This window comes from Larus michahellis, chromosome 2 (genome assembly GCF_964199755.1).
Source record: "Larus michahellis chromosome 2, bLarMic1.1, whole genome shotgun sequence".
Taxonomy (NCBI): Eukaryota; Metazoa; Chordata; class Aves; order Charadriiformes; family Laridae; genus Larus; species Larus michahellis.
Genome location: NC_133897.1, coordinates 66,980,852 through 66,996,300, shown reverse-complemented (window position 1 = coordinate 66,996,300; position 15,449 = coordinate 66,980,852). Strand labels below are relative to the sequence as shown.

The 15,449-nt window shown below is 41.8% G+C and overlaps 1 protein-coding gene across 4 annotated transcripts in view; it reads right to left on the bottom strand.

The window, feature by feature from the left end:
* KCNG2 (potassium voltage-gated channel modifier subfamily G member 2) overlaps window positions 1–15,449 on the bottom strand; it is a 63,019-nt gene that overhangs the window by 40,172 nt on the left and 7,398 nt on the right. The window contains exon 2 of one of the 4 annotated variants that reach the window (XM_074575781.1): window positions 11,615–12,103. The exons of the other annotated variants lie outside the window; for them this stretch is intronic. The gene's annotated coding sequence lies outside the window, so the exon portion shown is untranslated. The remainder of the gene's footprint in view (window positions 1–11,614; window positions 12,104–15,449) is intronic. 4 annotated transcript variants of the gene reach the window in all.

Below are 15,449 nucleotides of genomic sequence, written 5' to 3'. Positions count from 1 at the left end.
GTTTATCTCTTCACTGTACTGATCCCTTTCCCCTTTCCCTCCCTCTCACACTTCTTTCCCATCAATCATTCTCAAGTGATTTAGGAGAATATGAGTATTTTCTACATTTCCTGCTGTGCACAGATTATGCCTCCTCTCCCTCCAAGAAAAAGCATCAACAAACGAAGACTGGAGTTAGATGCTGTCCAACCACTCAAAAACTGACAAAATCAAAACCAACATCCATGGAACACATGGCAGGTACAAGTTCTACTAAACACCACGTTAAAGAAGCCAGCTCAGAAGAAAAACAGCTAGGTGGAAGCCCTTGCAGCTTGGCAGACTAAATACACCAGTTAAACCACCTATACTAGGCACACACCTGTAATGGGAGCAAACTTGTTTTTAAATGTCAGCGCTGCCCTTTGAGGGAATGGACCCCCCATACGAGGCAAGTAAAACTTCAAGCAGCTGAAACCATCGGTACACTACCAAATCATTATTTTAACCTTGAGAGGCTGCACATGCGCACTAGCTGAATCCTGTCAACATCAAAAAAAATCTGGGATTAGACTGCTCTGTCTCCTGAGCTCATGGCTAGCTCTGCCTTGTTTGTCCCATACTCGCAGGGACACACACATATTTTAGCACGAGATAAATAAGGCTGCAGTTTTAGAGCCCTTGGATGAGGTGACCTTTAAACAGAGTGGGGTTCTTAACTCTATGGCATGATGCCACACAGAGCACTGGGAATAATGACAAACGGCCAATAGCTGCTGCTTGATGCAGTGAGCATTGCCTGTCCTACCCTCTGCAGGCAGAATTCAAGACGCATGTCCTCCAGACATGGTTTTAAATGAGGAGGCGCTCCAGATCTCGCCCTGTACCCAAGTTGCATTTCCACAATGAACAAGCTTCCCTGCCTGGAACGGGAAGCGCCCGGAGCTCTTCACATCTATTCTGTGCAGTCTTCACCCGGGAACACCTACGTTTTGCAGCTTTCGGGTGTGATGAACTGGAAATACTGCAGCAGCTTGAAGTAAATTAAAAAATTAATCTTTTTGCTGAATTAAATATGAAAATTAATAATATAACTAGAAAAGTACCTCTCAGGTATTTGTAGTAATTTTAACACAAAATTCTGTTTTGAAATGTCAATTTCACAATGACATCTACTCTGAATTCCTCCTGTGCAGAGGCCTGTAGTGGCAACATCAGCCTTCCCGACAAAAGCTGACAGGACAAAGCCAGAGCTTCTGGGTGGGAGCACTGATGCTTTTGGCTCCTGGAAAGCCAGGATATGGTTCAGATTTTTCCCCTCAAACAGCTGATAGCAGAGGCCTTTCGCAGTTTGGGGTTACAGATGCGTTTCCCCATTCTCCCCCTGCTATTGAAGAGGATGAAAATGACCTAAAATAGTCTAAGGCATCTCTGTAATTTCTCTCACCAGCAACCCACTTCCTCCTACACTGAGTTGCCATTGCTGTATTCAGTAGAGAAATGCTAAAATTCACTAAACACGCTTGCTCACTGAAAGGATCATCTGATAATGTTATCAGAATTCAGTTTTAATGTTTAATAATGAATTGAAAGGATTAGAAAACTTTGCACTTTCTCTAATGCAATTATTTCAGTCAGCTCACAGAGCAAGGGTGTTAGCATTTCTAAGACCTGGTTCTCTATAAATTTGTACTTTCAATGCACTTATCTATGCAATGCAGTGGCAATGAACGGATTCCACTGCAAAGGCGATGGCTTTAAAATCAAGTAAAATATGACTGATCTGGTTACGTGCAATATCTTCAATAATCATGCTGAGTCCTTCAAAAATCACCCCCCCTTTCAAAAACACTGGAACAGATAGGCTGACAGGCTGATTAATCTTGAGTGCAATAGATGAAAACATTTCACTGCCGTCTTGCTGGAGAACACTGGTAGACCAGAGGTCATGAACACATGCTCTGATGTAACATTTCCAGAGAACTGCTGGAATGCGACATGAAATGAAGGTGACAGAAAGGTGAGAAGCTCAATTCTAACAGCAGTCCTTCCTGTCCAGAGGTTTTTGACCCAATAAGATTATATGAACCGTGAATGAGGTGAGCTCTTGAGGCAATGAAAGCAGGTAAGAAAGTAACAGCAACATTAAGAAAACAATCCAGGCTTTTGAGTGGTGCTCAGGGCAGTTATTTATTCACTAATTGTTTTTGCAATTGGTCTAGAAAATGAACAGTTCATGCTCTCCCTGAGAAAGCTCTCCTCTGTTCAGAGCTCCTTCAGCTTCTGCCAGATTGCTTACCATCATTCTACTTGCAATACCAGCAGATACACAGGAACATCGGGATAAAAACACAGCTATGGAGTTCCTTGTACAGCATCACTACTACTGACAGGGTTTTGTTTCTGAGCCTTTATTTTCATGCTGCAAAAGGACACGTTGTTACCCATAAAGCACACATTCTGCAAGTGCTACAAACAATAAATCACTCTGCCAGATCCCAGGATCTCTGGCACACTCCGAGCCTGCTGGTTTCTTCCCCTGTGTTGTCATGCCTTAAATCTTATTACCATCACAAAGATGACCAGGAATTCAGCTCATTGCCACCCAGCCTTCCCCTTCCATGAGGAAGGCTCCATCAGTTGCACTGTCTGTGGTGCTTACGAGTTAAAAATAGAAAATTAGAAGGTAATTAACTCAGGAGGTGTGTAAGACTTCACTACAGCATCCAGAGCTCGTTCAGGATTGACAGTGGAGCGGCTTCTTCACTTCCCACTGCAACGTTCATACCACATAGCTCTGTGGAGACTGGCTAATTACGTGGCGCTACGCAGACACACAAACAGGCTTTACATCAGCAAAAGTAGTATAACCACATAAACCAATTTACCCTGCATCTAGATTGTGCTAGATATCTGCACAGGACTGTCACTCCGAGTGCCTGCCCTGATGACTTTGCTCACAACTAGATCTACAAAGGGCGAGAGGCTGGTGGCAACTCCATTACCAATGGAAGAGAGGAAGGTGATCGAGATGTTGATCTGGGCTAGCAGAGTTGAGGAAGTTGCTTCTGTAAATTCACTCTTCCCACCCTGCAACACCAGGATGTGTGCATGTCTTCCTCATTCCACCATCACCTGACAGGCCAGCATAGTAGCTAGCCAGTTCATGATGCAGCAAAGAGGATCTGCATGACTATTGCACATTCAGCAATGGAAAGCTGCTCTAACTTTCTTGTCTTGCCAGAAGCTCCAACAGGCTCTCAAAGAAGCTGGAGACTGCCAAGCCTAGGAATGATTTTGCACCTCTCTTTCTTTCAGACTACGCTTCCCGACTGCCAAAGGAGGCTCCCTAAAAGGTGCTCTGCAGTTGAATAAGCTGGTCTAACTCATCAGGTCACGGTTGCCAGAGCACTGCATTACTGGCATAGAGAGGGAAAAAAAGCTTGATGTTTGGCTAAATGAGAGAGATAGTGGAGGTACTAACAAAAAACTAGGCTCCAGCTCAGCTTCAAGTCTGTACTTTGGAAAATATTTGGTATGTCTTGTCCACTAAAGAATCTAGAGCCTGGTCTGTACAAACCCCCTTTCCTCTCCCTCCATAGTGACAGCGCTGAGTAGATGTGTTTCTAAGGCACAAGGCTTATGCGCTCAACAGCTCTGTGATATTTGCATCATGCAATACAACAGAAAACCCCAGATTTAGCCACCTCCATTTTACTTATCCTAGGGCATTACTTCCAAACAAAACTTCATTATTTTATTATTGTTTTCTTGCTAACAACCAACCTCTACCGTTAACACAAAAGAGCCACTGAAGAAACGTGCACAAAAATAACTTTCATTCTCTCTCCTGAAAATTTTCAATAAATAACATCTCATAAAATATGAATTCATATCCTATTTGCTTTCTCATCAAGTAAAAAGTAAACATGGATATCAGCATCTAAAGGTCTGAATAAAGATCAGTAAATAAGTAGCTAACAGCTCCTTAATGAGGATGCTTGAAAGGAAAGCATGTAATCTGATTTGTACTGCATAATTCTTTTTGTATTATTTATTTTACACTTTAAATGACCTCATTTTATTTAGTGCATTCAGCAGTCTCAGTAGCTCACTGACACGGAACCACTTAGCTTAAGCTCTGATCAAGCAGCTGCTCTCCAGTTCACTCAGTCCCCTTCCCAACAACAAAATTTGCTCTCCAAACGCAATCCCACACAACTACAGGAATTAAGTATTTGGCTGCTGAATACTTCTATACCCTGACAGGAACTTGCAGCCCCTTTTGGTTTCAGAAACCCTGTGCTGCAGTGTATCATCACACCTCACAAGCCCTAGCTTCAACTGAGTCAACAGGGATCCAAGGGGCTATGGAAGCCAGGTCCTAGAGAGGGCGATCCTCAGGCTTTTGAGGGGCTGGAGCAGAGGGGACGCCTGGGAAGCCTCGCTGGACAAATCTGGTCTGCAGGAAAGATCCCACTGATGCTATACAGTGAGTCCAGTTGATAGTATAAATCTCTATGTCTCTGTAGTCATTTATAGGGATGTTTTTGTGGCTGTAAAGGATAGCTTAATGATCTAGAAGGGAAACAAAGTGTGAAACGAATATAAGACATGAGCAAACACAGATGGGTTTATAGAAACAGAGTGGGAGAGAGAAAGCACTTAGCTAAACCTCTTGTGGTCAACTAAATGTAAATTGTACTGTTTTCAGATAAAATATGATAATGAACTAAGATCACTTGGTGGCTTTATGCTTATAACAACTAATAAATCAAAAAGAAATATGTAATTTCCTGAAACACTGTGAAGGAAGAGGAACGAAGGATAAAAGCCTTTGAATAGAGACAAATATGGTATAAAGCAGATACTTCATTATTTTAGAGTCTAATCCAAGCCTGTGCTGGATCCCTGCACTTTTCATGTAAGTTAGCAAGTGCCAAGCAGCTTGTAAGAAGCTCTCTGCCTCTCTCAGAATCAGGACCCTCGTCTGCTGTATCACCTAAGAAAACCACTACCAAGTAAATGCATAACTGGTACTAATGCTTAAATACATATAAATGTATGTAAACACTCCCCTACAAAATTTTGTATTTTCCCCCTATAAATATCACACACACATATATATACACACACACACATATGTGTATGTATATAGATACATATATATATTCCCCTGAACAGGCAGGAAAATGACAGACATGAGATTCAAGACATGAAATGCTTGTGGGTGTCCAAGCACAGCCCTCAGGAGTGCAGGGCCAAGAAGCACCAAGGGTCAGATCAGCCATCAGCTCTCGCTGGCTTCCAGTGGAAACGAGGAGCTCAAACGAGGTGCCTGCACAGAGGCACCTAGTGCAATCTAAGACACCCTGGGATATCGGAGTAGGGCAGATGTGACACAACGGCAATAGCTGGATGCCAAGCAAGATGCGCTAGTACATCTAAAAGAGCACTGGACGCCCATCTTCGGGCAACCAAAACTGTCCTAGGTAAGTAGGGTCCTTTAGGTCCTTTGAAAATCTCTGCACACAGAGCCCTTGGGGATTTATTTTTAATTTCTTGGCAGCAACAAAAGATCCTCCATATTCATAACTTTTTAAAGTGTGGCACTCTTACATCAAAAGTCATCACTGCGTATCAACTGCTCTCTCCATGGAGATAAGATACTCACTGAAACAGCAGAAGTGCTGTTAAAAAAAAATAATCAATGGATTTCTACCATGTTGTGGTGCCTGTAAACCTGAAATGTTCTGTAATTAAAGTTAAGTACTTTTCTGGAAGAAGCTTTCCATAATATTCACATTAGGCGGCTATATTTATTACTAAATGCTTCCTGTTTTATCCAAGCAGAATACGTTCACCGATTTGTATTATGGAGCATAACTCCTTAATTCTCAAGTTAAATGTGATCACTGCAGATACTGGTTTTGCATGTACCCAGCCTGTGCATGCAAATTTCTGATGTCCATACCGAAAGGGCTGTGGCTTTCCTTTCAGAGTACTCACGCGTCCCTTCTAAGGCACATACACACACAGGAGAGCCAAACAGCCAGGCCAGTGAAAGGGCCAAACAACGTCAGTCGGTGTTACCTCTTCTGCTGCCAGATAAACATTATTGTCTAAAAACAGTAAACAGCCTTCCTGATCCTGGACTGGTAAAGCGAGACAGAAGGATTTTAAACAAAACTGCATTCTCCGGGAATCACAACGCAAAAATGCCAGTTTCCTCCAAACCCTAGAAATCCAACTATTCATTATCTTTATACAAAACCAAAGCCCAGCTATAAAAAAAATAAGTAAAGCTAATCACCTAGATATCCCTTTTTGTAATACATATGCTAGGATCTCATGCTTTTGCCCTCTTGTATATTCTGTATTCCCACAGACTTAAGACAACTTGGGAATTTGTTACAGTGAAAGGAAAAATCAGGGTCATTGAATTCACCAGTCCATGAGAGTAAAGCAAGCTACTTTTCATAATGTATGTCCAGGCATCCTATAAGCATTAATTGGTAGCTATTTCAGAATGTCTGGATATTGTGTGTTTGTCACACTGTCATAAAATGCTATAAATACACAGCTAATAAAGATGCCCCAACTGTAGATGCAGTCTTGCAATATGGACAGCCTACTTCCATCTAAATTAAGACAACTTGTTTTAATTCTGGATACAGAACAGCGTAGAACATCCTCACTCCATTTTGCATGTAAACCTGTTAAGATTTTCAGACTGATGGTTATTTTGCACAGAGAGAACCAGCGCCTCCAGCAGACCTGCTGGATCCTGTGTGGTTCCACTGAATGAGAGGAAGAAGAGAAAGCAAAGAATCAGAAACCACTATAAAGGAGCATTCCAGAACAACGAGTCCAAAACTGTAGGGACAGGATGGGGACAATGTGAGAGAACAGACGTGTATCCTCATTTCCACCCCATCTCACACTTCTAAATGCCTTTATTTCCACCCAAGAAAGACAGGAGCTCCACTACCCCCAGCCAAGCTGTCCCAGACAGACAGCAGGGAGGAGTTTTACAGATGCTACAGACATTTTCATTCCAAATTCTCCTGGATGTGTCACAGTCGTTGCTGAGTTGCCCTTATGGCCATCGGCTCTTTCTCTCCTGCCGGTGTTTAATGCTTGCTCCCCTCAAAAAACTCTTGAGCTCTACTTTTACTAAAGGATGAATAAAAGACCTTCATTTATTAGCCTCCTTTCGGCTACTTTCCTAACAACGAAAAGGCGAAGGACTCGCTTCTGCTGTCTTTTCTTACTTCTCATAATCTGGCAAATCTCTTCTCCTTTTAAGTAATTTCTTTACTCTCTCTTCAAGTTTTTCTCCACTAGAGCAACATACTTTTCCTCACTTTATGGACTCTTTCATCCCAAGTAAACATCTCACAATATCAACTCACCATGCACCAGTTCCAGCTCCTCATTACCAGGTCCGTTTTCTCTTCCACAGAGACATGCATAATTACACTTACGCGGTACAGCATACATAAATCACCTATCATGTGTATCATACATTCTAAAAAATTGACCTGCAATTGTTAGCCACCATAGAGTTTCATCCCAATTATTTCTAGCCATGAAATCTAAGCTGCAAAGTCAAAAGTTGACCGAATATGGATTACTGAAGCTGGGTTTTGGAAACAGTAATTTGTCATTTATTTACCTAAGTCCTACTTTCAAAGCTATTGTGATCTCATCCCCACAGGCCTTGAAATTGTTTTTTGAAACAATGCTTAAATCACTTTTTCATCCGGCAAACTTTTCTTTGGCACTTGGTTCAGGAGTTGAGGTTCACACTGCGTTTTCACGTCCTGCTCTGTGCACTGCTGTCATCTGCCCTCCACCCCTGCTTACTGCTGCATGCTCTAACGCAACAGGGCTGCTGAGTTACCGTTACCACACGGCGAATATGTGGGCAACAAATGAATTTTCCCTGACACTTTCAATAAGCAATGACTAATAGCTTTTTTAATTATCAAAACAGTGACAAAAATAAATGATATTTAAGGTTACATTCTCGCCGCCTCCTTATTTGTGTGTACAAAATATGCCCACGTAATTGTATCAGCGAATTAGCTATACAGCTATTCCAGTGCCTTTTCAAGTGCAGCTGTATCTGCTCAACTGTAGATTTTTCATATCTGAATGACGGTAAACACACGAACCAGAAGCATGATGAAGATTTGGTTTCTAGAGGATATTGCATATTAAGTTGCACATTCTAAGTTTTAATATTGTAAATTATTGTTATGATATCCCTGTATACATTTGCAGTTTCTGCATGAAAAGAATCACACTTGATTCATTGAAGATAAATCTGGTCAGAGACTATTATAAAATTCAGAATGTGCTTAAGCTCCCATAAACAGAACAAGCAAGCCTGTATAGTTGGTGCATTCACAATTTATTTCAGAGTCATTCTGTTTTACTGACTTACGCTCCTGGTGTTCTTAAAACCTTTTCCTATGATTTATTTTACACTCCAATAAACGTTACTTTAAATCCTCCCATTCCTTTTGTTTAATTCTGCAAATTTTATTGCTTGAAACTTCCTGTAAGTATCTGCAACATTTACATTTAACCTTCCATGAGCCTCTCTTTCTCATATAATCGTTCATCTTCTAGGACAAAGACTGGTGTCAAATTTCCTTTCTTTTTATTAGGCTTCTTTCTTACTGCTAGATGGCATGTGAACCCTTAGGCTTACTTCAGGTTTGCTAAGGTAACTAACTGTCAGCACTTCTCATCTTCCCTCAACATTTTTCCCCTCCACAGGTTCATCTCAATTGATTATCCTTGGCAGTTCTAAGACTTTCAAAATTTGGTCTGCTGAAATTCAATCTGGTGCAAGACAACATAAGGACAGCCTATAACCTTGACAAGCAATAATAACAAATTTTGAGCACGCACGTCTAGTTAGCCTTGACTAGTCTTATTTCATCTGCCATTCAATGCCTAGAAGTATAACTGCGACATACTATACAAACCATAAAATCAAAAGTGCATTCTTTTTGTAGAAAAATATGTATTTCCTTTCCTAGTCAATGAATAAACAAACATTTCTAAGTTCTCCTTCTCCTCATCACTTTTGCAATACTCCAACTACTTTGAGTGAAATCACACCATCTGACTGCTTTCCCTAAGATGGACACAAATTATTTTAACCTCTCTTTATTTTCTTTTTTAATTCAGGAGGGTGAGGCCAGCAAATTTTATACCAGACTACCAACATGCTGGAAAGTCAAAATTTAAACAAATGCTCTGTATGCTTCCTGCTCTAATTTTTGCTCTGAAAATAAGTATTTCTTATGTTGATTTGAAACATAAGAAATAATGACATGTGGCCGTAAAAGGGACACATATATAGGAAAACAAAATCTGCCAGTTACACTGAGCTATTTTTGTCATATCTGACCTTCTGGCTCTACTCCAACCACATCACTCTAGTTACGTCAGCAGCTTACTACCATTTGCTCACCAACTCATGGCAGTGTTCCGTGACTTCTTCAAAGTGATTCACAGAGCACGAGATTGAGCTTAAGGTAGCTTCAAATGAAAATAAAACGTGCAACTTGCCAGACCCAATCTCATCCTACCTGTGCTTCCCCTCCGAACCTGCAAATCTTTCAGAGCAGAAGGAAGGAGGTTATTTGAACCATCAGCCTGCAGATGTTTCCAAGATGTGTCAATGGTTAAGGGAAGATTTTCCTTTGATTTTGTCCAGCTCAAGAGAGGATGAAAGTAAACCGACTACATTTTTCATGATTCTTTCTTCTGCATTTAGTTACTTCTGAAATGCTTTCCAAATGTTTTCTCAGGGTTTAGCCTAAAATCTTGGTCTGCTGCCTTCTAAAATTCTCCTCCAACATATGTTATTTGCCTGGAAGTTGATAGTGTCTTTCCACTTTCGGAAAAAACTTCAGTCAGAGGAACCATGAGATTCTCTATTTCCAGACCAAATCCATTCAGTTATCAAGGAAAGAATTAGGTCTTCTACAAAATCAAGTTAGGGCACCCACAGAGGAAGCTGATCCGCTAAATAAGGAGGTGCCATTTTGCACAGCGCCTTTTCAGCACCGAATCGCCATATGCTGCTGTGTACCTCTTTCACTCGCATCCTCTCTGAAGGAAATCAGCTCTGTGTTCTTCAGCCCACTAGCTCAGTCTTCCCCAAAATTGCGTGTACTTTACGATGGGCATCTAGTTGCAGCCTAATGTCTTCCCACCCCACCCCAAGGTGCTGAAATATGTTTTTAGTGCTTTAGGCACCCTTGAAAGGAGCAGACGCATCTTTTCCACACACGCTGCACCAGGTGATGCAACAGGGACACAGGCTCCTCGGGGGGCCCATGGCAGGCTGAGTCACAGACACAAAGCAGTTGCGGAGAGGAGAAGGGAGAAGTGACAGTCTCTCGCTCCGCGTGTGACACTGTGTTTTTCTCTCCCGTTCCTTGCGAGTAGCACGTGGGGTTGAGGAGGTGGAGGGAAGCCACAGTGGTGTTCTGATTCCCTTGCACTGCATCAAGGAAGCAAGGGAGAGAGGCAGTGGGAGAAGAACTAAAGCTCTGCTAGGCCCAGCCTAAATCTATCCCATATATAGCCTATCTTGTAACAAAACAACAGCTTCACTACGTGTCATGAAGACTGAGCAGTACCTTCTGTGTAAAGACAGACTCTTCACAGTGCTCTACAACACCATGGCCCATAAGGAATCAGGACTGTGTGGGGCAGTAATACTCAAAGCTCTTATAGCTTGCTCCCTATCTTCTCTAGCCATGCATTCACCCAACCACTAGCTTCTCAGCCCTTCCTGGGTGCAATAAACCTATTGCCCTCAAAAAGCTTTGAAATGGAAGCTCCAGCCAAGACCTCCCCCTTGCAACCTCACCTAAGCCTTCTCTCCTGCCAAGTCCTGCATGCCAAGTCACAGAAGGCACTCCTAACATCACCTGCCTGGCTGCCTGCCTCGTCCTCCCCTCCAAAGAGACTTTGGCATCACTTCTTGCACATCTTGCCTCCACAAAGCTCCAAGGGACTTCCTCTCTCTCTTTTCCCTCTCTCTCTCAGCCACTCCAGTCAAGCAAATAAAAAAAAAAAAGATGAAAGTCAGGGGTCAGGTCTCATACTTCTTCCCTCTCTTCCCCCAAGAGGCAGAGAGGCTGCTCCTCCAGGGAAAGGCAGGCACTGGCAGCAGCCAGAACTGTATCAGAGTCAGTAAGTGCAACTGCAAGGAAGAAACCACCCAGTCTGATACACAAACACACATTTCATTAAAAATTTTTAACAGAAAATGAGACAAAGCTCACTAGTTTCCTTTAGGGCTATGGATTTAACAGCCTTTACTGCTACCATGTTGTTTGTTTCAGACACTTTAAGGCATCTGACAACAGGCAGTAAAAAATGCAGGTGGGAAATAAAAGCTGATAAATGAAACTGCTTTTACATAATTACAAAAACCTAACCATAACTGTACTAATATTGTACTTATTGCTGTGCTGTTGAGAGCCCACTGGTGTAGCAGAAATGCAATATGGGTGAATAAGCAACATAAAAATGTTTTTAAATCCATCCTCGGATCCCTGGAAACCCACATGCTGTTTCCTGTCACTCCAACACTTACCAGTTGGCTTGGATAAAATTACGGAAGTGGCAGAGGGATACCCATTCCATTACCATATTCATTCATGATCTTTCATCCTCATTTTCACTGTATGAGAAGCAAGCTATATAGCACCACCTATACAGGGCACAGTATCATGCTCCCTCTTGCCTTTGCCTTCTCAATGCAGCCCCAAGATTTTCTGGCACGAGTGGCACAGCTTCAGCACAGGAGTTGAAGGGAATGCCCAGCCAAGAAGCCAGAGCACTGCCCCAGATGTTCAGAACCAGAGGTTTTTCACTCCAGGGGGCAACTTAGTTCCCAGTCTCGTGGCTCCAGCTCAAGCACACTGTTGTCCCACCTCACTGCCCTTCCAAATCAAACAGCGGGCTCAGCTCTGTCCTTTCAAAGGACTGAAGGCAACTACTCCATTTAAACGGGACTCGGGGAGGCACTTGGCTCACAGCTTTGACTCAGCCTTGGCTATGTAGCAGGGGTTCAGAAATACTCCTGTGGAGAAAAAAAAAAAACCCAAATGATAATGACGATGTCTAATCTGGAGTGCTTTCTGCCTTCTGCAAATGGGTACAAAACCTGGCCATATCCTGAATCTGTGCTAAAGATATCTAGATGCCTATTTTCCTGCCTGTTCCCACACTTTCTAGTACTCCAGTTTCCAGAGAACAGAAACTCATCTGTGCAGGCTGCAGAAAAGCTTTGGGTCACGCTACACAACTCCTAAGTTGAGCACCTGGGGAGCAGGATGGGAGGGCATCACAGGGTCTATTCAGATCCATTCAGGGACTCACCTGGCGCCAGCAGCACAGAAACCAAACCTGGGCCTCAGGAGTTCATTCAGAAACCTGAAGTCAGGCATTGCTGAGCCTAGCTTGTAAGGACCTACACCTACACCTTTTTTCAGAGATAGCCCTGTGAATGTGCAGCTGATGACTGTGACTTTAGGCAGCTCTTTGAGACATCTGCTATCCCTGTGAATGGGTAAGTGAATGCACAAAATCAATGGAGACAAAACTCATGCTCATGACAACAGAGCACAGAAAATAATGCCAGATGTACAGATAAACAGCCTGAACACTGCAGTTCTACTTTGACCTGGTATCATTTTAAGTCAAAATACCAGTCTGTGCAATTTTACACTAACTTATTTTAAGTGAAAGTGGATCATTATGCTTATATTATGAGTATTTGAATACATTTAGTGGCCAGATGAAATTCCAGCAACGAATGGCTCAAAGTCAGACCACCTCTACTAGCTTTCATGGAAAAATCAGTGGCTAATACAATTCACTGGAAGGTTCAAGGACCTCATAATGCGCAATCATGACATATCCTGCTCTTAGGAGCAGTTTGCTCCTAAACCGGAACACTGCATTTTCATTTACATTCTGAAAATAGAGGGTCTGATTTCTTTTATACCTTTCTATGCTATTTAATATAACTGCAGCTGTGTCTCTTGCTTCATTATTTTGCACTGAAATCTCCAGTGATGCATAGAATAACTTAAAAATTGTAGAGTAGGATCTTTCTTTGGTACAATTACTTTTTCTTTCTTCTTTTTAATAACGGTCCACTTTTGAGAATGCCAGAAGTGGTATAAACTGACATACTCCAGTGGATTCTCGAGATTCATGGAAAAAGATAATTAAGAAAATATTGCTCTCTGTTAGGATTGCAAATTATTTCTGTGAATTCCTCTGAGATCCGTACTCTGTGTCCTCAACAGTTCTGCCTGCAGTTGAGGTTGGTTGAGCTAAGGAAGGTACATAGGCAATAACTAGGTTATTGAGAAGGAAAGCACTACCAAAATCCTGTTAAGTAGGTCATTATGGGCCTCATATAGCTCTTGTGACAAAGTTCGAGGCAAGGACTGCGGCGTACGATGCCAGGATCCTGCAGAGATCTCCAAAGTGATGGTGGCAAAGAGTACTGGAAAGAAAGATGAAATTTATCCTGTCTAAGCTACTGCTAACACCATGAAGGACAGGATGGTGGTAATTGGTTTCTTTCTTTCTTCCAGGGAGTTGCAATCAGAGTTTAAGCAGCTCACCAACGGCACACGCCACCATTAAGTCTACTGTTTATCTCACACCTTGTGCTTGTTAGCCTTCTATGATAAACAGTACCCTTAGCTTATAGTTATAATTGGTTAATTTACCCATACTTCCAGGTCTAAAAGAAGAATAAATAGACACTGTCCTTTTTGCAGGGATATTCAAGCATGAATAATCAGAACAAAGGATGCCAAGGAAGCGAACAGTGGGGGGGAGGAAATCATGTCACTAACTCTTTTTGATCTTTAGATCATGCTTGAAAAATCTTCTCAACCAAGGAGACAAGAAGAGCCCAGGGAAATGCTCACTCCAGAGGATTCAGAAAAGAATCAGGCTGCTGCCATTATACGCGACAAATCCTCATCTGACTTTGTTTTTTCACACTGATACATGCATATAGCAATGTGGCCCCCCCCTTATAACACCTTTTTATAAGCAGTTAAATTAATCCAGTTCATTAAAACATATTGAAGTGTGAGTCTTGGATCATACACTGGTCTTGTCTCACTTAAGCTAAAGGTGGATCCCTTCATTTGGGGAATAAATTAATTCTAGACAATCTTAAAAAAAAAAAAGGAAAACAAATACAGCATTTAGAATTGTAGTAGGTTGTTGCATAAGGTGTCGTGTTTGATATGAAACAAAAAAGCATATTTCTGAGAAGCATGCGCATACACATGTACAGCATTTAAACAGGTGTTATTTGTCACAGTCTACCACAGACAGCATCAGAGCTTACAGAGAAACACAAAATGATTCACCACACTTATTAACATGACAAAGCATATGACAGTGAGCTAGTAATTAGAACATATGAGTTTGGTAAATAAAAGGTTTTTAAATGTTCTGTAAGGACCCACTCCTGAAACCCCTTACTTACATGAGTCCATAAGCTTCAGGACATTGACTCAGTAGGATTGTTTGTGTGAATAAGAATTACTCATAAAGGCTAAAGTCTGGCAGGATTAGGCACTGAATGTAAGCTCTTTTCACAAATTTTTATTTTAAAGTTAGAAAAGAAATAAAATCAGAAGTTTTAGTCCTTCTTAGCCCAAGGACAATGTATTATTAACCCACAACTCTGAGGGTTTTAACTCGACCACAGTACGAGTACAAAGAAATGCAAGAACAAACATCTAGGACTGAGATGTGCTCTCCTTTATACCAAGGTAGATCTGGATAAGCTCCTTTGATTTCCCTCAGCATAGCCAAGAAGAACATTTCCCTGCCTTCTCGCCAGGAATTGCTCCCGTTGCAGAGCATCTAAGAGCAGTCTGCAGAACAAATTCAAGTCCTTCTGCAGCCAGAGGAAGCCTTCCCAGCATGAAGCCTCATAAAACCACCAGGAGAGGCTGAACTCAGAACAAAGGTTTTAGGGAAACACTAAATTTAATACTAAAATGAGAAATATTTTAGTGACATTTGCATTGAAGAATATACACACAGAAGGGGAGATTCGCAATCTATAATTCTCAAATGCTGGGATTCTCAGAAGCGTGGAGGATATGCTGCTTCTACTCTCGGCGGATAAAGTAAAGGTTGTGCATACTGTGCATTTCCAAGCCCCAAAGGACCCAACCTTTTGTTTCTAAATCAATAGGTATAAAATGGAGCCTTATACCTGCTTCAAGACTACTTCAACTTGTCATGAAAAGACTTTTAAAATTTCTCTTATTTCTCCCTTTCATACGTAATACTGACGGGCTTCCCTTATCCATATATATTTTCAAAGGTTTTCACTGGTTTTAGAGTCATACTCAGAAGAGTCCTTCCTGAAACACCTT